The sequence below is a fragment of the Trachemys scripta genome, chromosome 1 (assembly GCF_013100865.1).
Source record: "Trachemys scripta elegans isolate TJP31775 chromosome 1, CAS_Tse_1.0, whole genome shotgun sequence".
In the NCBI taxonomy this organism is placed as follows: Eukaryota; Metazoa; Chordata; order Testudines; family Emydidae; genus Trachemys; species Trachemys scripta.
In genome coordinates, this window is record NC_048298.1 from 189,961,920 (window position 1) to 189,983,357 (window position 21,438).

A 21,438-nucleotide genomic window follows, 5' to 3' on the forward strand; every position below is an offset into this window, starting at 1 on the left:
CAAGCCCCGCCCCCAGGAATCGGGCCCCGCTCCGGCCGGAGCTCCAGCTGGGGGGGCCAGACCCGGACCCGGAGCCGCACAGCCGGGGGGCCGCGGCGCCGGACCCGGGCCGGGCCGGGCCGGGCCGGAGCCAAGCTGTGGGGCCTGAGCCGGAGCTGAGCCGAGCCGAGCCGAGGGGGCTGGGCTGGAGCTGAGCTGGGGGGCCGGACACAGGCCGGCCCCGAACCGGGACGCGGGGCCTGGGCTGGAGCCGAGCCGAGCGGGCCGGGCCGGCGCCCCAGGACCGGAGATGCTGGGGCCGGAGCTGCTCGGCCGGTGCTGGACTGGGCCGCGCCTCCCTGGAGCAGAGCCAGCTTTAGGAAGTGCGGGGCCCGATTCGAACAGTTTTGACGGGGCCCTGGCCTTGCTGACTGAAAAAAAAAAAAAAAAAAAACACGCAAAAAAACACGCGGGCTCGTACTCACCGGGCGGCACTCATAGTCTTCGACGGTTTGTCCTTCACTCGCTCCAGGTCTTTGGTGGCACTGAAGGACCTGCTGCCGAAGGGCTGCCGAAGACCCAGAGCGAGTGAAGGACCCGCCGCTGAAGTGCCGCCGAAGACCCGGAGCGCTGCCGGGTGAGTAAAAATTAAAAAGGAGCCTCTAGCCAGGGAAGGGATTCTCGGCCACTTGCCCCCACCCCGGTGACCCTGCCACTGGGCGCGGGGCCCTCTTAGGCGCGGGGCCCGATTCGGGGGAATTGGTGGAATTGGCCTAAAGCCAGCCCTGCCCTGGAGCCCTTCTCACACCCCCCGCCACCCCAGCTTACCTGGTGCTGCCAGCCTGTCTGCCTGCCCCTGCTTCTTTTCAGACTTCCTGCGAACCTCTGATTCGCGGGAAGCAGGGGCGGGGGAGGAGCAGGGGGTGGAGCGTGCAGGGGAGGGGAGGAGGGGGAAGTGAGCTGGGGGCGGGGTGGAGAGCTGCGGCGCGGGGCCCTCTTGGTGTGGGGCCCAATTCAGCCGAATCGGCTGAATCGGCCTAAAGACGGCCCTGCCTGGACCCTGTCTGCAAGGGAGCCTCCAACCGGAAGGTGAGTGGAGCTGCGTGGTGGGGACCCCTGCTGGCGAGGGGCCAGCAGCCGGAATCCCAAAGCAGTGACTGGCTCAGCCTGCTGCCGCTCTGGGATTTCTGTCCCCAGCTCCTGCCAGCCGGGGTCTCAGCCCACTGCCAGCCTGGGGTTCCTTCCCCCCAGGCCAGCAGCGGGTGCTGAGTTCGACCCGCGGGGACGACGGTTGGCAAGGGGCCAGCAGCGGGAACCCGATAGTGGCGGTGGGCTGAGCAGCTCAGCCCGCCATGGCTCCGGGGTTTTCACCACCAGCTCCTGCCAGCCAGGGTATCAGCCCGCTGCCAGCCTGGGGGAAAGAACCCCAGGCCAGCAGCGGGTGCTGAGTTGGACCCGTGGCAGGACCCCGGCTGGCAGGAGCCGGCAGCGGGAACTCCAGAGCGGGGCGGGCTGAGCGGCTCAGCCCGCCGTCGCATGCCAGGAAAAATCGACTCGCATGCCAATTTTTCCTGTTCTGATTTGTGTAAGAGAAAACTGGAATTTCTATAGATCGTCTTTACTTGTTTATATAATTTCTGTAAAAGCACTGCTGCTGCATTTGCAGCAGGCTAATTAAATAATCTGTTTGGTTGCTTTTAAAATGTTCTTTATGTATCTACAAAGAAAGAAAATGCAAAGTAGAAATGGGAGGTGTAATATTTGGCAGGGTTTGTGTCACTTGAGGTGACTCAAGAAGTGGTTTGTCACTTACATCCCATCAAAGCCCATTTCCTTATTCAAGCACCATTTCCAAAGTGTAAAATGTGGAGTTTGATATATAGTAACATATTGCACAGATATAAATTTTTAGGACAGAAGCAGCATGTCCAAGCTATTTCACAACACTCCAATGGTCATAAGGATGTGTCACTTCAGGTGACCTGAGAAGATTTTGTCATTTATACATGCTCAAATTTTAGTTACCTGCTCAAATTAAGAGGCAATTACACCTAGTGGAACGGGCCTCTCTTGCAGAAAAGAGTTTTGCTAAGAACATAAATATACATTGCTATAAAATTCAGTCTAATTTATTCTGGTGAAATTTCTAAAAATTGAAACAGGACTGTGCACAGTACAAACACATAAAACACGATCCCCACCCTGAGGAGCTTACAGTCTATGAATACCTGTGTTCTGGCTGATCAGATCAGTATTGAGATTTGAGTTGAGTAGATCAGAGGATCAGGGCTAAATGGCTCAATGGGCACTGCTAAGTAATTTCAAACCATACAGTTTACAGTCAATGACTGTTTCTTATTATTCCCATCCATTTTCTCAGTAACCCACCATGAAGAAATTGATTTTTCCAATCAACAGTCATCAGTACTAGTGCCTAATGCAATACTGTTTTATCCAGGGCTGGTGGTATGAATGGCGAAGGCTCTGGGTTTTGGCAAGGTGGTAGTTCTGCTGCTGTTTTTGCTCTACCCTACTTCTAACACCCAGAACTACTCACCTTTATTTCTTCGCAAGATTTTATTATAATTACGAGGCAAGAAGTTTAAGGTTATGAAGACAGATCAGTTTCATCAGAAAAACCTTATGAGCATGAAGTAATAATAAAAATATGTAATATGAGGGCCTGAAAATTTTCAGTTAAAGGTAGTGGGACGAATTAATCTGTGCAATAACTCCTTTAACCCAGGATGAATCTGACCTAAAGTTTTAGTAAACTACATAGGTGTGGAAATTCAGAGTTAAGATCCCACAAATGCTGTCCCCATGTTGCAATACTGTCACCATTCCATGACATAGAAAAGTATCTCTGATAATTATCACAATTACTTTTCAATTTTTTTTTCATTAGAGCTGGTTGAAATTTTCAGGCCACAATTTTATTTTATTTTATAAAAAAATGCAAGTTTGTCAAAATCAAAATGTTTTTATAGAAAATGAAATTTGTGACAAAAAATTAAAATAGTAATAATTTTCATTTGAACTGACATTTTTATTTCTTTTGGGTTTTCAAAAAAACAGAATGAAAGAAAGGTGTGAATTCAAACCAACAACTTTTCATTATAGTTTTTTTTACTGAAAAAATAGAAATTTTCAGTGAAAAATTTAGAATGAAATTGTTTTGTTCAAAAATTTTCACTGAAATAATATTGTTTTTATAGACCAGCTGTAATTGTCTTAGATCTTTTATCCTCTACATGCAACGGGTAATAGTTTATTTTGGAGAATAGGTTTTCTATGATTTACAGGCTTTATTTGATGAATGATGGGGGGCAGGAAGGAGGGTTGTTTTCAGATGTTTGGGTCTGAGCCTCATATCAAGAGAGTGTTTGAGATAATTATAGCTGTCTTTGTAGTTTCCAGGAAGAAGGTGGGTGGATGGGTGTAGGTTAGATATCTTCCTTATTAATTTGCCTTGATTATATGGTTTATTACAGTGGCATTGTATGTAGTGGGCAAGTTGTGAAAATATTGTGGTATCTTTACTATAAGAGGAATGTAGGTTGGGTGTTGTTGTTTTGTTTATCACATGATGCTGGTATAGCTGGCTTATAAAGCAAGGATCAAGGATAGTCTAGTTTGATACATGGCTCTTATGTAGTCTCTTCATATTAGTATGCTTAGTATGAAACATTACAGGGAGAATACTGAAAATACAGTAGAAAAAGTTATGATGTGTGGCTGTCAGTGTGTCCCACACAGATGTAGAGCAATCAGAGATAGGAAGACAGGGTAGAGTTAAGGTTATTTGCACTACGTTAACTGTAAATTTCCAAACTTTCAAATGTTTGGTATTTTGGAAACTTAGGCCCAGTTTCCCCAAAAGGTATTCGGGTTCCTAACTCCATCCTCAAAGGTATTTAGGTACCTAATTCCCAATTATATCAATGAGAGTTAAGTGATCTGTGAATAGCTGGGCCTTTGTCCTTAATTTACAATTCCCAGTTTTTAAACATTTAATAACTACCAAGTAGAAGGAGAGGAAGTCTTTGGGAGGTCCAGGACTAATGTACCATTTACAAACTTCCCGTGAGGCTTAAAAGCCTGAGAAGAAGTATTGTGGTAGCATGGAGCTTTCATCCAGTGATTGTTTAATTTTAAATCCCACATATAGTAACCAGGAAGCACAAATACAGGGTCAAATTCTGCTCTCAGTCAGACTATTGAAATCCTGGGTTAAATTGTCCCTTCAAATACATACACACAGCTTCCAGAGAATCCAGAATGAGTTGTGTGTATCTGTGTCTGAGGGGAAAACTTGGCCTCATTCGCTTCAATGGAGTTATTCTGGATTTACATCATTGTGACTCAGAGCATAATCTGGTCCACAGCTTTTTAAGAAGCCACAGTTCAAGTTTCTCTAGTAACTCTGTAACTTCTCAGACTTTTTTTTAAGAAACAAATTGCTCCTAAAATCACATCCCCTTTCAAAAACTAGTCAATCCATACTAAAGTAAATAGAATAAAACAAATCTAGAGTTGCCAGGCCAAGATGTTTTTGAAATATCAAGTAGCAAAAAAGCTTAGGAAACTTCTGAAAAGTGAATCATCTTTTTCTTTTAATCTCCTATATCTATTGTAATAATTAATATTATGCCTTGTTTCATTAACTTCAAACTTTCCTGAACATGTCTCTTTAGGTTCTGTAGAAGTATATGCATGAAATTTCAGGGAAATTGGTTTCCCTTTGCTGAAATTCTAGGACAGGGGTGGCCAAACTGCAGCTTGCGAGCCACATGTGGCTCTTTTACAGTTAAAGTGTGGTTTGCAGAGCTCCCTCTGCCCCCCAATTCTGCGCCTACCAGACTGGGGGGTGGGGGTCGGGAGGGGAAAGCTCAGAGCTTCTGCCCTGCAGTGTGGTGGTGGGGCTAGGGGCTTCTGCGCAGCGGGGAGGGACAGGGCCACTGGAACCATTTTTATAGTAGGGGTGCTGAGAGCTATTGAACCAAACCGTAAATGTTGTATGTAATGGAAACTACTTCAAGCCAAGGGGTGTGGCAGAACTCCCAGAACTCCTACTTCCAGTTCCTATGGGGAGGGGGGTCTCAGTGCTTCAGTCCCACAGAGAGTGCCTGCCGGGGCTTGGGGCTTCAGCAGGAGCGGGGCAGGCACACACTGCAGGGCAGAAGCCCCAAGCCCCGGCTGGCACCTCCCACATGGGGCAGAAGCCCTGAGCCCCGGCTGGTGCCTCCCATGTGGGGTAGAAGTCCTGAGCCCCAACTAGAGCCTCACATGAGGGGCAGAAGCCCTGAGCCCCTGCAGGCATGCCCGGCTCTCAGACTTCTTAAGATTACTATATGTGGCTTGGAGAGTCAGTACATTTGGCCACCCCTGTTACAGGGGTTCAAAATCATGCTTTAAATGGAAACCTATGACAAGCTGAACTAGAGAGACTACATAACTGTTTAAATGTCTGATTGTTGAATAATAAAAGTTTACTCCTGATGTTTTGTATTTCTTCATTTCTTAAAGACAGTCATTATTCTGCAGTGTTAAACTGCAATATAATTTTGATTGTAACCATTTTATTTTAATTTTTCCCATACCGTTATGCCATGACTTCATATACACCAAGTATGCATGAGTAGCTTGGTTACCATGGTTACTGCATTGACATACTTGAAGTGGTTCTCACAGTCCAAGAGGCCTCAGTCCTGGGATTTTAATCAGTGCACCAAAGACTTTTCTATATTCAAGTGGGCAGAGAAAGGAGGCTGATTGCAATATTAGCACGGGCACATCTTGAGCCTGAAGACCTGAGGGGAAAATGTGAGTCTTGGCGTACTTAATTACTCTCAAACTCTGGGGATTTACATTAGCAAAAAGTAGTTCATATAACAAAAGAGTTTATTTTAATATCTGACTATACCTGAAGGTTCCTGTTAGATGTAGCTATGAATCAAAATGTTTGTCTACTTTGCTGAATTGGCTCCGAGGAGGCTGCTGTATAAATGAAGCAACAATAATTTGTTGTGCCTGTGTTATGCGGTATTTTCTTAACATTTCTTAACTAAAAAGTATGTTTCCAAAACAAAAATTAAATTGCCTTATTTTTCTAAACTGGAACTCCATTTACTGAGCTCCATTTGAAAGCTAAAAGCAGGTGCTTACATGCTCAAAGGCAAGAGAATTACAAGGAGGAGGGACTCTTTTTAATACAGTACTTTGTTCTATTGTGCTAACAGCAACACACTTACCTAGCTCAGAGCTCCAGTGTGGTGTGGGAGGAAGGGTGGGAATGCATAGGGAGCCTTCCCGCATTTGCTTGACCTGTACAAGCGCCTGTCACAACTTCAGTTTTGGGGAGCAAAGGGGCTGCTTCCTCTATATGGAGAGGCACAGAATCCCAGCGGCTGCCCTTAAGAACTTCACTCTCCATAGCTGACCACTGGCTCTTTCTTCTGGAAAACAGTATAAATTAAAGTTAAGTTAAGGCTGGTAAAAAGTTGTCAATAACTTATAATAGAACCGGTCAAAAATTGTCAGTCAAAATATTTGTTTGGACAGACACCGTCTTTTTTTATACAAGCTTTTTTCAATAAATGTCCATTTTTTGTCAAAAAATCGAGCTTTCAGTAAATGAACAACCAGAAATAAATAAAATAATAATGTAACCCTTCTGCCCATCTAAGTTGGCAGCAACAAGGGCCGGGTTCTGTATCTAGGGGTTCCGTTTCAATAACACAATGCAAAACCGGCTCGAGCCCCCACCCAGTGACCTGGGACAATTACATACCACCCCCTGGGCGCCTCTAAGAGGCAATACTTCCCCTCTCGCAAGCACGGAGTCTGAGTGTAACAGAAAAATGTTTAATAACATGAGGTAAACAACATCAGCATTAAATTGGAAAAACACCAGAACTAGAGTTCTTAGACCAAACCATGAGCGAAGACCCACCCCAGCAAATTGGGCCGTGTCCTCTCCCATTGGTTCTTGAAACCAGCGACCCAAGAATCACCAAAGTCCCAAAAGTCCACCAATCCCAAAGTCTCTTGGGTCAAGCAACCCAAGAATCACAAAAGTCCGACAACCCCCCAAAGTCTCTGTCCATGATCAGTGCAGCCCCAGAGTTCAAAAGGGGGGGGGCGAGCAGGGTGTTAAGGGGCACCTTACGTGATCCGAGGCCAACCGGCTGCTTCTCCGTGGGGTTCCACCGCAGCCTTCACCACGAACTGCTCCATTCCACCTGCAGTCCCACTCCTGCCGTCCCCAAACTGCTCTGGCAGCTGCTCCGCTCCGCTCACCGACCTGTGAGCCGTGCCGCTCCGCTCCGCTCACCGACCTGTGAGCCACGCCGCTCTGCTCCGCTCACTGACCTGTGAGCCGAGCCGCGCCGCTCCGCTCCAGCCGTCCCTTGGGCTGCTCCCACAAGGCTCTGCTCTGCTAGCTGCTCCTCCAGCCGCTCCGCTCACCCCCACTAAGCTAAGTTAGCTTAGCAATAGCTTCAGGCTCCCCCACTAGTTAACACAGCCTCAGTGATCTCAGCTCTTAAGTAGCTTTAGCTCTTTTGTGATTTCAGCTCTTAGTGATTTCAGCTAGTAGTAGGGGAGCCCCAGTGCTGGTGCACTATTGGCCCAAAGTGAACTCAGCTCAGCAGTCTGTAACTAGACTCCTAAGGGAATCAAAGTTAGCTCTGACATTCAGCAGTGGAGAGAGGAGAAGGTGCAATTGGTGTTTTGGACCCACACCACCAGGTACCAATACCTGTTCCCATCCTCTCTCAATTCACTGGGTTTTGTAACCCATGCCCCTTGACAAGCAAATGCTACCTAGGTAATGGTGAATGATTCACTCAGTCCTTCTGTCATACAACAGTTCCACTGGCCTTGATTCACAGAATCAGGGTAACAAAACTTTATTCTTCCTGCCCCAATAACAGAGAAACTGGGGATCCCACACCAGCCAAAGTAACCACTTTGAGTTGCTGTGGTTTCATGCCAGGCGAGTGGGTGTGCCTATGCAAACAAGATCAGCCCCTGGAGTTCTTTTCCACACTCGCCATAATTCACCACCAGATGTCAGGGTAGAGCTTATCCTGACTCTGCTTACAATAATAATAATCAGTTGACCCACTCTCCCATGGTACCAGTACCTTAGGTATTATATTACTTAGCCACCTAGAAAATTTTTATACAGAAACTAATTTAATAGAAATGATGGCTTCTGGTCAACTAGGAAGCACAAAATTATAACTAATATCTTAATCTTTGCAGACAACTTTCCTAAAAAAGAAATGTCCATATATGACATGGTGGGGAAATTTTAATACATGAATTACCCCAGAGGAATGGGCTTTGATCTGGAAAAGAGGACTCGGTGGTATGATAAAAGAAAATGTCTTTAAGATAATATTTCAATGGTATTTCACAGCAGTCAGGTTAAAAATATATACAGTATAGAGATTGAATGGGGATAAATATTGGCCCAAATTGTGAGGAAAGAGAAGATTTAATGCATATATGGTAGACAGGTCCAGTTGTCAAAGAGGACTGGGATGTGACTCATAACTAAATATTGCGAATTGTTAGCTAGCTATTATCAATTGATCCTTTGTTAATCCTCCTGGGGTTTCCTAGGGTATGTCTACACAGCAAAGAAAAACCCACAGCTGGACAATGCCAGCCAACTTGGGCTCATGGGGCTCAGGCTGGGGGGCTGTTTCATTGCTGTGTAGTTTATAGTTGAATTCTGTTCAGTCAGTTTTCAGTCTAAGACTTCTGTGGTAGGGGTCCATGAACCACAGGTTGAATTTCTAAAGGGGTATGACCTCCATCTGAAATTTTTTGGGGGGAAGAAGTGGTGCAGGAGTGGGGCCTCAGGATAAGGAATGGTGCGAAGGCGGGGGCTCAAGGGAATGGGTGGTGTGAGGGTGGGGCCTTGGAGAGAAGGGGAGGTGCAGGGGCAGGGCCCCAGGGGAGAGGGGCAGCACAAAGGGTGGGGCCACAGTTCGGGCACCGTTGGCCTCCCCATTTTTAGGGACCTTCAGCCGCTTCTGGATCATGGTCTATAAATGCCTACACAGGGAGAAGATTTCTGATTCTGGGAGGCTCTTTAATCCAGCGGGCAAAGGCATAACAAGATCTAAGGCTGGAAGTTGAAGCTATATAAATTCACACTGAAAATATGGCACAAATGTTAACCACTGAAACAGCTTATCAAGGAATGGGGTGGAGCCTCTGTCACTTGCAGTCTTTAAATCTAGAGCTGGTTGAAACTTGGAAATTCCTTTCCATGGGAAAGTCCAACACTGTAGAAAACTAGAAATTTCTACATTTGCCACAGGATGGAAATTATGAATTTTGTTGTTTTAGACAAATCAAACAGTTTTGGTTTGATTTTTTTCTAAATGAAATGGAGCAGCTGGCTGTCCTGACTCCTGGGGGACTCCCCAGGCTGCGTGATCCAGAGCTCCCCATGCTTTCCAGGCTGCTGGGCTCCCTGCCATGGAGCAAGGGGCGTAGAAGACCTGAGAGCCCCAGCTTGAACTTGGGCTGCTGACAGTAGAAGCCTGGCTCCAGAGCAGCTCACCATGGAAGCTGGCAGGAAACTAGGCAGGTTTCTAATGGAAACCTGCCTGTGTTTCAGTGAAAGTTCATTGAAACCAAAATGTTTCTACAAAATATTTCAGTTTCATTGAATTGGCATTTTCTGATGAAAAACTGGTTCATCGGAAAATTCCCAACCAGCACTATAAATAAAGAGTGGCTGTCTCTCTAAAATGTATGTTCCATGTTAACTACAAGTTCCTGAGTTGATGCAGGAATCACTAGGTGAAATTCTTTGGCCTGAGTTAGGCATGAGGTTAAAACAGCTGGTCATAATGGTCCCTCTTCTGGCCTTAAAGTTTATGAATCTATGTTCATGCTGTGACAGATTTAGCAATTTCCAGCAATATACTTGAAAGACCTTATTGCATTAAGTGTATGTATTATTGTGGGCTAGGATCATATGTAACCTCTCTAGATGGTGACAGACAGGGCCGGCTCCAGGGTTTTTGCTGCCCCAAGTGGCGCAAAAAAAAAAAAAAAAAAAAAAAAAGCCGCGATCGCAATTGCGATCTGCGGTGGCAATTCGGCGGGAGGTCCTTCGCGCCGAGCGGAAGTGAGGGACCGTCCGCTGAATTGCCACCGAATAGTTGGACCTGCCGCCCCTCTCCAGAGTGGCCGCCCCAAGCACCTGCTTGGCAAGCTGGTGCCTGGAGCCGGCCCTGGTGACAGATGTAAGACCTGGGAGTTAAAAAGTCTATAGTGAAAATGTGCCAGAGAAGTATGGACTTTAAGGACAATAAGTGTTGTTGTGGAAATGACCACCCAGGCAGTTATTTGATCAGAGACTCAAGCCTGAGGCCCATTTATTGAACACACACCAACGCGTTGAGGGGTGGCAGATTGGATACTGCGCCCGCCGATACAAAGCAACACCCGAGTATATAAAGCTAAAAACCGCAAATACATCATACATTTAAGTAATAATTGCCCTTATACGGAATTAACACTTGACAGGGGTTAGGGTCTTCTTGGGTCTTTTTGGTACTTTCCAATGTTGCTGTAAACAACCCTTTTATGGCTGTAATATGGGTTAGGGTTTCTACTGGTACTTTCCAGTGTTTAGGAACCATACCTTTTATGGGGTACCATTACATCATGCTTGTCATGGGGCACAATGATCTCAAGGGGTAGTTACACAACTGGTATAAGGGAGGGCATGGGTTACAGTTGCACGCTTTTTTTTTTTGCCTATAGATTACTGTTACAAAGCTTCATGCCTATTTGATTACAATCTTATCTTATTTAAGCAGTTAGCACATTTCTTAAGCATATTGCAAATAGTTCCTGCTTTTGGGTTTTTTTTTCACTACACCCCCTCCTCCCCCCCAGTCATGGAACACTATCTTAGTTTGGTTCAGGTTTTAGGTTTGTTAGCTATAAAGCAGGCCCAGGCCAGCAAACAGAGGCCCAATAAATTGGGGGAGGGGTCCTTTCCTCCACAGTGTTAAGTGGATTTCCTGCGGAATCCCTTGGGAGAAATTAATGCAAATTCCCCAACTCCAGTTATGCAAAAACCCAGCCTTTCAAAGCTGTGCCCTGAGGAGAGGGTCATTGTCTGCCAATTAGCTGTTACAGAAGGCCAAGATCAAAGGCCCCAGCTGTATAAAAAACCACGCCCCTGAGCGCAGCAAGTTGCAGCGCTGTAAAGCGCCAATGTAATCTGTGCCCCAGCTACGCCCCTCGTTGAGGTGGTTAGCTCTCCCAGCGCTGCGCCGCGACCACACAAGGCATGTTAAAGCACTGCCATGGCAGTGCTGCCGCAGCAGCGCTTTAGCATTGCCAGTGTAGACTAGCCCTCAGATGGATATGAACTTGTAACCACAGGAGAAACCAAGCTGTGGGTTTTGAAGGATTAAAACCTACCACTGCCCTAGACTGAAGTTGGGGGGGGGGGGGGATGATCTCTAGTGAGCTTTTTAGCATGCGTTTAGGAACTTTTATTGTTTTTATGTTTTCTCTATAATGCTTTTACCTGAAGAATAAATGTGGTTGCTTAGAAGGAGCTGTGTGGTAACTTATAACTCTGGGCAATACACTGGTTATAAAGCAAAGCACAGGTGCTGGCCTGTTCAGGCAGACTGGCTTGCTGACACTATCACAGTGTATGGCAGGGAGCTATGCAGACTTCAAATCCCCGGTCAGGAGGGAGTGATGGCTGGGAGCCAGAAGCCTAAAGACGGTGTTGTTGGTGGACCATGGTGGGGGAATACAGCTGCAGCGTCCCTCGAACTGTGACATATGCAACTATATGGGTGATACAGCACTTATTTATACTTGGCTCATTATTAGAGGCTACCAGATGGTGCAGCTTTAGCAGTACTGTTTTCCTATTATCAGTGGATAAGATACTGCAAAGTCTACCAGTATTTAATCCTGGGAAAAATCATGACCTGCACTATCAAAATGTGGAGGCTGATTTAAAGGGATAACCGAATAAAATCTAAAAGGTGCAAGTGCTTTTACGTGAAACCCCTCTGTAGAATATCGTAGAGTCGCTGTACATTCTAGAGGAGTTCATTCATCCCTTCAATGGGAGTTGAGGGCACTCATTGCCTCACAGGAGTTCTTAACACTTTACAGGGTCAGGCCTTTTATGACTAAGGCCCTGACCCTGCTGAGATTTATGCATATGCCTCATTTTAAGTGTGTCAGTAGTCCTATTGAACTTAATGCCCTCATTGAGTTCAATTACATGCTTAAAGTTAATCACATACATGCGGTTTTGCAGGGCCTAAGGGCCACATAGGCAGCTCATGAACTGTACAAGCTGCAGGCAGGCAGTCAGCAGTCTGGAGGCAGTTCTCATCAGCCTAGGGTTACCATACGTCCAGATTTTCCCGGACATGTCCGGCTTTTTGGGCCTCAAATCCCCGTCCGGGGGGAAATCCCAAAAAGCCGGACATGTCCGGGAAAATTGGGACACGCAGGGCCGGCGGTGCTGGGCCGGGGGCCGGGGCCGGGCTGGCGGTGCTGAGCCGGGGGCCGGGGCCGGGCCGGCGGTGCTGGGCCGGGAGCCGGGGGTGCTGAGCCAGGGGCCGGGGCCGGGGCCGGGCCGGCGGTGCTGGGCCGGGGGCCGGCGGTGCTGGGCCAGGCTGGCGGTGCTGGGCGGGCTGGGGGTGCTCGGCCGGGGGCTGGCCCAGGGCTGGCACCCCAGGGCCCGAGCCGACCCAGGCTGGAGACGCCGGGGGGGCCAGACTGGGCCGCGCCTCCTCCCCCCACCCTATCCCCCTTACCTGCTTCAGGCTTCCCACCAATCAAATGTTCACGGGAAGCAGGGGAGGGGGCGGAGTTGGAGCGGGGACTTTGGGGAAGGGGTGGAGTTGGGGCGTGGGTGGGGCTGGGGGCGGGGCCGGGGCCCCGTAGAGTGTCCTCTTTTTGGACACTCAAAATATGGTAACCCTACATCAGCCCTGGCACACCAAATGCTCCACTTACAAAAATGAATTGGTCCAGATGACCATCTGAACATGGTGGTCCCCATTGCCATGGGCTATAGAGGCCCAAAGGCTGGGCTTGCAAATTGCTGTGGTGGGGACTGTAAACAAAAACATTTGATTTTCTTTAAGTAAATAGCACTGAAATCTTGTCCTGTCAACTGCACTTTGAGGGTTAACTTTGCCAAAAAAAGAAGTGTGGGGTTGGGTCCTAGAAACTCATTTAAACTTTTTATTTTCTGAAGTGAGTATGCAAGGCACTCTGGGAAATGATTCAAGGGCAGTTGAGCAAATTTCTTCTGTTTAGGAGAAACTGTGGATTGGTGGGGGTTTTGTGTGAACTTTTTTAGAACAGATATGGGGGGGGGGGTGAGGGGAAGATACTTATGGAAGAAATACATATAGAGGAAGGGCCAGATACTGCAACCCTGACCCTTATTCTGTGGAAGGAATGCAGAATCTATTCCCCGAGGATTAAGTTAGAGAAGAAATGAACTCCTGTGTGTGAACGAATCAAATACCCCAGGCCAGGGCCAGCTCTAGGTTTTTTGCCGCCCCAAGCAAAAAAAATTTTGGCTGCCCCCCACACACCCCTGCCTCCCCAGCTCTGGGCTCCCCCCACCAGTGCTGACTCCACCCGCTCCCCCCTCGCCTCCAGCCGGTCCGGCGCTGGCAGGGTTGGAGTAAACAGCGGGGCTCCCAGGCCGCGCCTCAGCCCAGGGCCCTTCCAGCCAGGCCTCCTGCCTCCAAGACCGGCTGGGATCCAGGAGGGCAGAGCTGGGGGACTGCCCCGGCAGGGGACTGAGGAGCTGGGGCAGGGTAGCCCCAGAGAGAGCGGAGCCCCGGAGAGCGGGACGCAGGCCCCACATGGCAGCGCCCCGGACACCGGTCCCCACTATGGCCCCGCTGCTGCTGCTGCTCCTGGCACCCCTGCTGCAGTCCCTAGGCGGCTCGGGCCGCTTCACCCAGCCCCGGCTTATGGCGCTGGGGGGCGGCCGCCCTGCGGCACCTGCAGGCAGCTCCCCCCACCCAGTGGCCCCCAGCCCGAGTTTCCCACGCTCGGAGCCCGTTCAACCCAGCCACAAGGTGCGGGCGCTGCTCCCCGACACGAACCACAGCGGTCCCAGGACACCCCCTCTGCGCTGCTGCTGGCAGGGCTGGCTCTAGGCTTTTGCTACCCTAAGCAAAAAAACAAACAAAAAACAAACAAACAAAAAACAAACAAACAAACAAAAAACCATGGCCGGAATGCTGCCCCTGAAAATGTGCTACCCCAAGCACGTGCTTGGTTTGCTGGTGCCTAGAGCCGGCCCTGTCCCAGGCATGGCCTTGATTCTGCAATGTCTAGCATGTGGGGGGACTGCTGCACCCACACAGCATCCCAGTGAAGTTCGACTCAGGTGCACTCATTCACTTGCCTGCTGTACCTTGCAGGAATGGGGCCTGTGCTCGCATTTAGGAAAGCCCTTAAGTATGTGAATAACTTCAAGGATTTAAGGCTCTCTTTGAGAGGATTGCTGCCTATAGTACATTTTCTTTCCTAAAACATGTTCTGCAGAAATCTAGACAATACTAAATCAGTAATTATTTGTGGATACATCATTGACAAGGTAGAAGCATATGCAAAGTAAAAAACAGAATAAAATATCCCATATGCAATAACTGAAGGCCTCTAAGCATCACAATTGTCAATAGTAGAAAAAAAGTCCACCACAGGTAAAAATTCATATCAGTGTACATAGCTCTAGCAAGTAGGCCCCCAACTCAGGACAGCATGTCAGCACAAGCTTAAATCCATTTCTGTTCAGGACAGCACTTACGCACATGCTTAATTGAGCATATGTTTCAGAGCTCTCCTGAGCAGGACTGCTTTCCTGAATCAGGGCCTGAAATAATAGAATGGAAATAATAAATTGCTAAAGAAATAAAAACAATTATCAAGCGAGGAATGTATAGGAGGAAAAGAAGGGGAAACAGAGATCAGAAAAGGGTGTGGGCCAAGTTATGTCAGTGATAATCTTATGGGAGCATTGGTATGTGCCCCATTACCCCCCTTCAGTGTGTTGTGATTTGTCAGTAACTTGGGGAATGCTTCAAGATTCTTTGGCAGTGGGTGATTTCTTTCCCGCTGTGAGACTCAAGGCAATGTCACTTTCCATTATGAGAGGAGAGCCTGGGCTTTCTCAGTGCTCCTCAACAAAGGGCTAGTTCTGTTAGAACACAATTTTCTTAGATCTGCTAGGATTTATCTTCATGATTGTGATTTAAGGTGTATGTACGGGTATTTCCCCCCTCCCCCCTCCAAGTACAAAATAAGAACATTTGTAGACAGTTCCTAACTTTCCTTTTCCTGCCAATCACACTGCCCTGGTACTGTTAGTCTGTTACCTACCAGAGAGAGGCAATGAGGTAGCAGAAGGGAGAGAAACACTCCCCCACACAGAGATCAGGGTTCCATTGCTGCATTAATATTTTCTCCCACTCCCACTTCTAAAGGAGATTATCATTTCTCATCTTGTTTGGGCTCATTTCCATCAGGATCACTCACCAGTGAAGACTTAAAAGACCTAATCTGCTTCTTGTGATAGAGATTTTAGCCCACTGCAGCTTTCATACAGTATGGCTATAAAAGCGGAGGGTGCTCTGCAGAAACGTGAGGTAAGGGTATCTGGATTCTTTTTATTTCATATGCATCCACATTATTTGGTCCCCAGAGAAACTGCAATAGTAGACAACTTTTGGAAGGGAGGGTAACTAACTCTAGCATATAGAACCCTTCTGTTAGGGAATGAAATAAATGGACACAGATCTGATTTTGCTCCTGCTTAAGTCAGTGAAAACTTGCTTCAGTGAGAGCAGGACAGGACCGAATTCAGCTTGCCTTGCTCCAGTGTTTTATTTGTGTCAGGGTTTGCTGGGGCTAAGCCGAGGCACCTCTAGTCTTGGCAGTTCATGGCCCTGGCACCTCTGGGGTTGCCACGTTAGTTATGAAAGTAAAAAAACTGCTTGAGCCCCAGCATCTAATTGCCTGAGCCCCAGCAGCTCTTCCATTACAAATTAAGCACTGCCTTGCTCCCATAAGTCATACCCCACAAATCAGTGGGTTTGCGAGAATGAACAAAGCATGCAGCATGTGGTCCTGACACAGCGCAGAATATCTGCAGCTGTTCAAGTATTTTTAAAAATTGTTACATTAGCTGTTTTTAAAGTATTTATAATTCTGTATAGAATTAAGCAAGAAGATACACATAGTATTTAACATTCAGCGTGAGTATTGTATATTGATTGAGAATTCCTAAACTGTTGATAAATAAATAATCTAACTGATAAGAGTGCGTAGGTGTTGCTCTTGAAAGGTGCTATAGTGGTCTTGGAAATTATCCTACCTACCCACAGAAGAGGCAACGGCAACGCAGGTTCCCTCACTGCTTCCTCAGTTTGCCTGAACCTCACCTGGAGGATATGCTTCCAACTAGTAAGGCATTTCCCCTCCTCCCTACTTCTATGCAAACAGTTAAGAAAACAATCACAGGGCCTCTTATGCACATAAGCAGTCACCTTGAAGCTGATGGGGCTACTTACATTAGTAAAAAGAACAGGAGTACTTGTGGCACATTAGAGACTAACAAATTTGTTAGAGCATAAGCTTTCGTGGACTACAGCCCACTTCTTCGGATGCATATAGCATAGCATAGCTATTATATAGTCCACGAAAGCTTATGCTCTAATAAATTTGTTAGTCTCTAAGGTGCCACAAGTACTCCTGTTCTTTTTGCGGATACAGACTAACACGGCTGCTACTCTGAAACCTTACATTAGTAAGCACCACCAAGTCTTATCTTTCAGATTCGCGCCTTGTGAGTGTATTTGTTAATGTTTGCCTGGCACCACTTAGCCATAATGAATAGTTGGAAGTGTTCCCTCCAGGTTGAGATTTGGCACATGAATGGAGGAGTGAAGGAAGCCTGCATTGCCACTGTCTGCGCCATGCTAGTTGTATGGATAGACTGGACAACTTCCAGGATCATTACCCTTAAAAAGCACCAAACTCCCCTTCTCACACATATATATGATAGTTAAAAGACACAGTTAAAAAAATTATACATTAGAAACCAACACCCCTCAAAATACTAAAAAAAAAACAAGCCAAGAATTGTCATGGAGTGAAAGGGCAGAGAATGGTAGGGGTGCTGGGTTGATGTATCTTACATGGGCGTTGAAAGTGGCTAAAATGGGGAAAGAAACCTTCCAAAAGAGGTTCTGATTTAAAAACAATGCACATGATTGAAAACTCATTGGGTTGTTCTTAAATCTTACTGATAGTCTCAGAAATTTGATAGCAATATCTGTAACATGTCTATCGCTAATATGTTCTTTTTTGTTCAAATATATATTTGCAGCTCTATCAGTTCTGTGTATCCTTTCTTTTCATTGTTCTTTATATCCATTTAGATCACTCCCAAGTACCAAGAGAAAGCCCCTCATCCTTTTTTTAAAAATATCATGTTTGTGTTTTTCCTCTTTCACTCAAATGACTAATTATAAAAATTCAATACTAGATGTCAGCACAGCTTTCCGTAAGCATTTGTAAATGAGGATGCAATAAATAATTTTTCATGATGAAACAAGAGCTATTTATAGGCTTGGAAGGATTAGATTTTTAAATGGTAAATGTTGTTAAACATCAACTTCATCATAAACACACAAACGGAAGAAAAACAATTTCCATTGATAATAATCAATTTTACAGATAGTCATAGAAAGAAAAATGTTGCCTGAGAACTTAAGAGTTTGATTTAAGGCAAACATTTTGACATATGATGTTGACAGTTTGTGTTTTAGCAGTTATAAAGCTTTAACTTTTTGAATCCCAACATGTACTGTCATTAAATAAAAACAACGAGGAGTCCTTGTGGCGCCTTAGAGACTAACAAATTTATTTGGGCATAAGCTTTCATGGGCTAAAACCCACTTCATCAGACGCATGGAGTGGAAAATACAGTAAGCAGGTATAAATATATAGCACATGAAAAGATGGAATTTGCCTTATCAAGTGGGGGGTTCAGTGCTAACAAGGACAATTCAATTAGGGTAGATGTGGCCCATTTCCAGCAGTTGACAAGAAGGGGTGAATATCAACAGAGGGAAAATTATTTTTTGTAGTGACCCAGCCACTCCCAGTCTTTATTCAGGCCTAATTTGATGGCGTCAAATTTGCAGATTAATTCCAGTTCTGCAGTTTCCCATTGAAGTCTGTTTTTGAAGTTTTGTTGTTGAAGAATTGCCACTTTTAAGTCTGTTAAACTTTGTGTTATTGTTGAGAACAAATACATATATAGTTTAGTATGAAGATGCCGTAACTTTCTAAAATCAACATACCAAGAAAAATAGTAATGATGGGGTTGATTTTAATTTGATTGGTTTAGATCAGTGGCTCTCAGCCAGGGATACATGTACCCCTAGGGGTACGCAGAGGTCTTCCAGGGGGGTATATCAACTTATCTAGATATTTGCCTAGTTTTACAATAGGCTACAGAAAAAGCACTACTGAAGTCAGTATAAACTAAAATTTCATACAGACAATGACTTGTTTATACTGCTCTATATACTATATCAGCGTTTCTCAATCTGGGGGGGTTGAAATTTATTTTATAATCATATGGTAAAAATGAGCAAGTAAGCAATTTTTCAGTAGTAGTGTACTGTGGCACTTTTGTATTTTTATGTCTGATTTTGTAAGCAGATAGCTTTTAAGTGAGGTGGAACTTGGGGTACACAAGACAAATCCACATCTTGAAAGGGGTACAGTAGTCTGGAAAGGCTGAGAACTACTGGTTTAGATAATCATTCTATCTCTGATTTCATCCTTCCTGAACAGGGTAAATTTAGTTTCTGAAAGGACAATGTTATTTCCATTTTTTAAAATAAATATACAGCTTGACTATGTGTAACTTTCAGAGGAAATATTTCTGAGCTGTGACTTTTTTTTTTACCACTTAAATAGTACGTGGTAGTATTATTAGTATAGAGCACACTTACAAAGTTTGTGGACGATACCAAGCTTGGAGGGGTTGCAAGTGTTTTGGAGGATAGGATTAAAATTCAAAATGATCTGGACAAACTGGAGAAATGGTCTGAAGTAAATAGGATGAAATTCAATAAGGACAAATGCAAAGAACTCCACGTAGGAAGGAACAATCAGTTGCACACATACAAAATGGGAAATGACTGCCTAGTAAGGAGTACTGCGGAAAGGGATCTGGAGGTCATAGTGGATCACAAGCTAGATATGAGTCAACAGTGTAACTCTGAGATGCGGGCCCACAGGTTTCTGGGCTACCGGCAGGGAGTACTTTAGGTGAGACTCCTAGTGCAGAATAAGATCCTGTTAAAAGTGTTCAGAAACTTTCAGAAGTTCTACATAAGATCAAACAAGTGGGTAAAAAACCAACAACGAATCAACAAAAAAACCCCACAGGATATACGGTTGAATCACCACACTTGGAGAGGAAGTTCATGTGTTTGTGTATTTCCTGTAGAACATTTTTGACAGCAGCATGAGCTGCAGGAGGAGAACTGCATTTGTACTTTCGTCCAATAATAAATGCATGTTAGTTACTTAGGTCCTGCCTGTGTTATTGTTTCAGGAACTCTGCTTGCTTGGGTAACCCATCTATAAGTAGATTGTGAGGTCTTTTGCAATGCTCAACCCACAAGGGTGTGTTCATTTTGGAATACATTTTAAGATGGATAGAAGTGCAGATTAATCTTATTACTTTTGATGGAGACGGAGGCGAAGGAAGGAAGGAAGAGAAGAGCAAGAAATATCCCTACAGCTGATGTTTTTAAAATGAAGGCCGCCAGTGGAAGAAAGTGAGTGAAGAGAATGAGGGAGACCACAGAGAATCTACATTTGCATTTGATGGAACATAAGGTAATGGATGATGGTGTAAATACTTTGTGGGTTCCGGAAAAACAGCAAAAAATAATCAGGGCCTGGGCAGATGACAGTTTGGAAGTGATGATGCCTTGTAGAAAAATACCCTATGGCAGCACAGAAATACCCTTCTCTGTTGAAAGGACCGTACGCTGCATGAGAGACTGCATTAGGATTTTAAAATATGTCCCTTTCACATGCTAAAATGATGAGAGGTACAGCTGGACAGCAGGTACTCTGCCTATTAATACTTTAAGTCTTAGCACAACTCTAGCAGGTGTCTAAAGTTGGCTCCTTACTCCAATTTTCTTAATTCATGGTTCTCAGTTCTTCATTTGTAGGACTGATGAATGAAATTGTTTTTAATTGTTTACTTTATTAATGTAACTTCATAAGGTTGCTATAAAATTCAGTCTAATTTATTCTGGTGAAATTTCTAAAAATTGAAACAGGACTGTGCATAGTACAAGCACATATAAAACACGATCCCTGCCTGGAAGAGTTTACAGTCTATGAATACCTGTGTTCTGGCTGATCAAATCGGTATTGAGATTTGAGTTGAGTAGATCAGAGGATCAGGGCTAACTGGCTCAATGGGCACTGCTAAGTAATTTCAAACCATACAGTTTACAGTCAATGACTGTTTCTTATTATTCCCATCCATTTTCTCAGTAACCCACCATGAAGAAATTGATTTTTCCAATAAACAGTCATCAGTACTAGTGCCTAGTGGAATACTGTTTTCCAGGGCTGGTGGTATGAATGACAAAGGCTCTGGGTTTTGACAAGGTGGTAGTTCTTCTGCTGTTTTTGCTCTACCCTACTTCTAACACCCAGCACTACTCACCTTTATTTCTTCGCACGATTTTATTATAATTGCCAAGCAAGAAGCTTAAGGTTATGAAGACAGATCAGTTACATCAGAAAAACCTTATAAGTGTGAAGTAATTATAAAAATATGTAATATTAGGGCCTGAAAATTTTCAGTTAAAGATAGTGGGCAAAATTAATCTGTGCAATAACTCCTTTAACACAGGATGAATCTGACCTAAAGTTTTAATAAACTACATAGGTGTGGAAATTCAGAGTTAAGATCCAACAAATGCTGTCCCCATGTTGCAATACTGTCACCATTCCATGACACAGAAAAATATATCTGATAATTATCACAATTACTTTTCATTTTTTTTTCATTAGAGCTGGTTGAAATTTTCAGGCAACAAAGTATTTACACCCTAAGTCATACCCCACAAATCAGTGGGTTTGCGAGAATGAACAAAGCATGCAGCATGTGGTCCTGACACAGCACGGAATATCAGCAGATGTTCAAGTATTTTTAAAAATTGTTACATTATCTATTTTTAAAGTATTTATAATTATGTATAAAATTAAGCAAGAAGATACACACAGTATTTAACATTCAGCCTGAGTGCCATATATTGATTGAGAATTCCTAAACTGTTGATAAATAAATAATCTAAC

The 21,438-nt window shown here is 45.1% G+C and overlaps 1 protein-coding gene across 5 annotated transcripts in view; it reads left to right on the forward strand.

The window, feature by feature from the left end:
- Positions 1-21,438, forward strand: part of B3GALT5 (beta-1,3-galactosyltransferase 5) — a 48,768-nt gene that overhangs the window by 14,809 nt on the left and 12,521 nt on the right. Inside the window, exons 2-4 of one of the 5 annotated variants that reach the window (XM_034753001.1) lie at positions 15,558-15,677; positions 19,667-19,953; positions 21,154-21,286. The exons of 1 other annotated variant lie outside the window; for it this stretch is intronic. The gene's annotated coding sequence lies outside the window, so the exon portion shown is untranslated. Of the gene's footprint in view, positions 1-5,713; positions 5,806-15,557; positions 15,678-19,666; positions 19,954-21,153; positions 21,287-21,438 lie in introns of those variants that run through there. 3 more of the 5 variants (XM_034752995.1, XM_034752998.1, XM_034753021.1) reach the window with 3 other exon arrangements.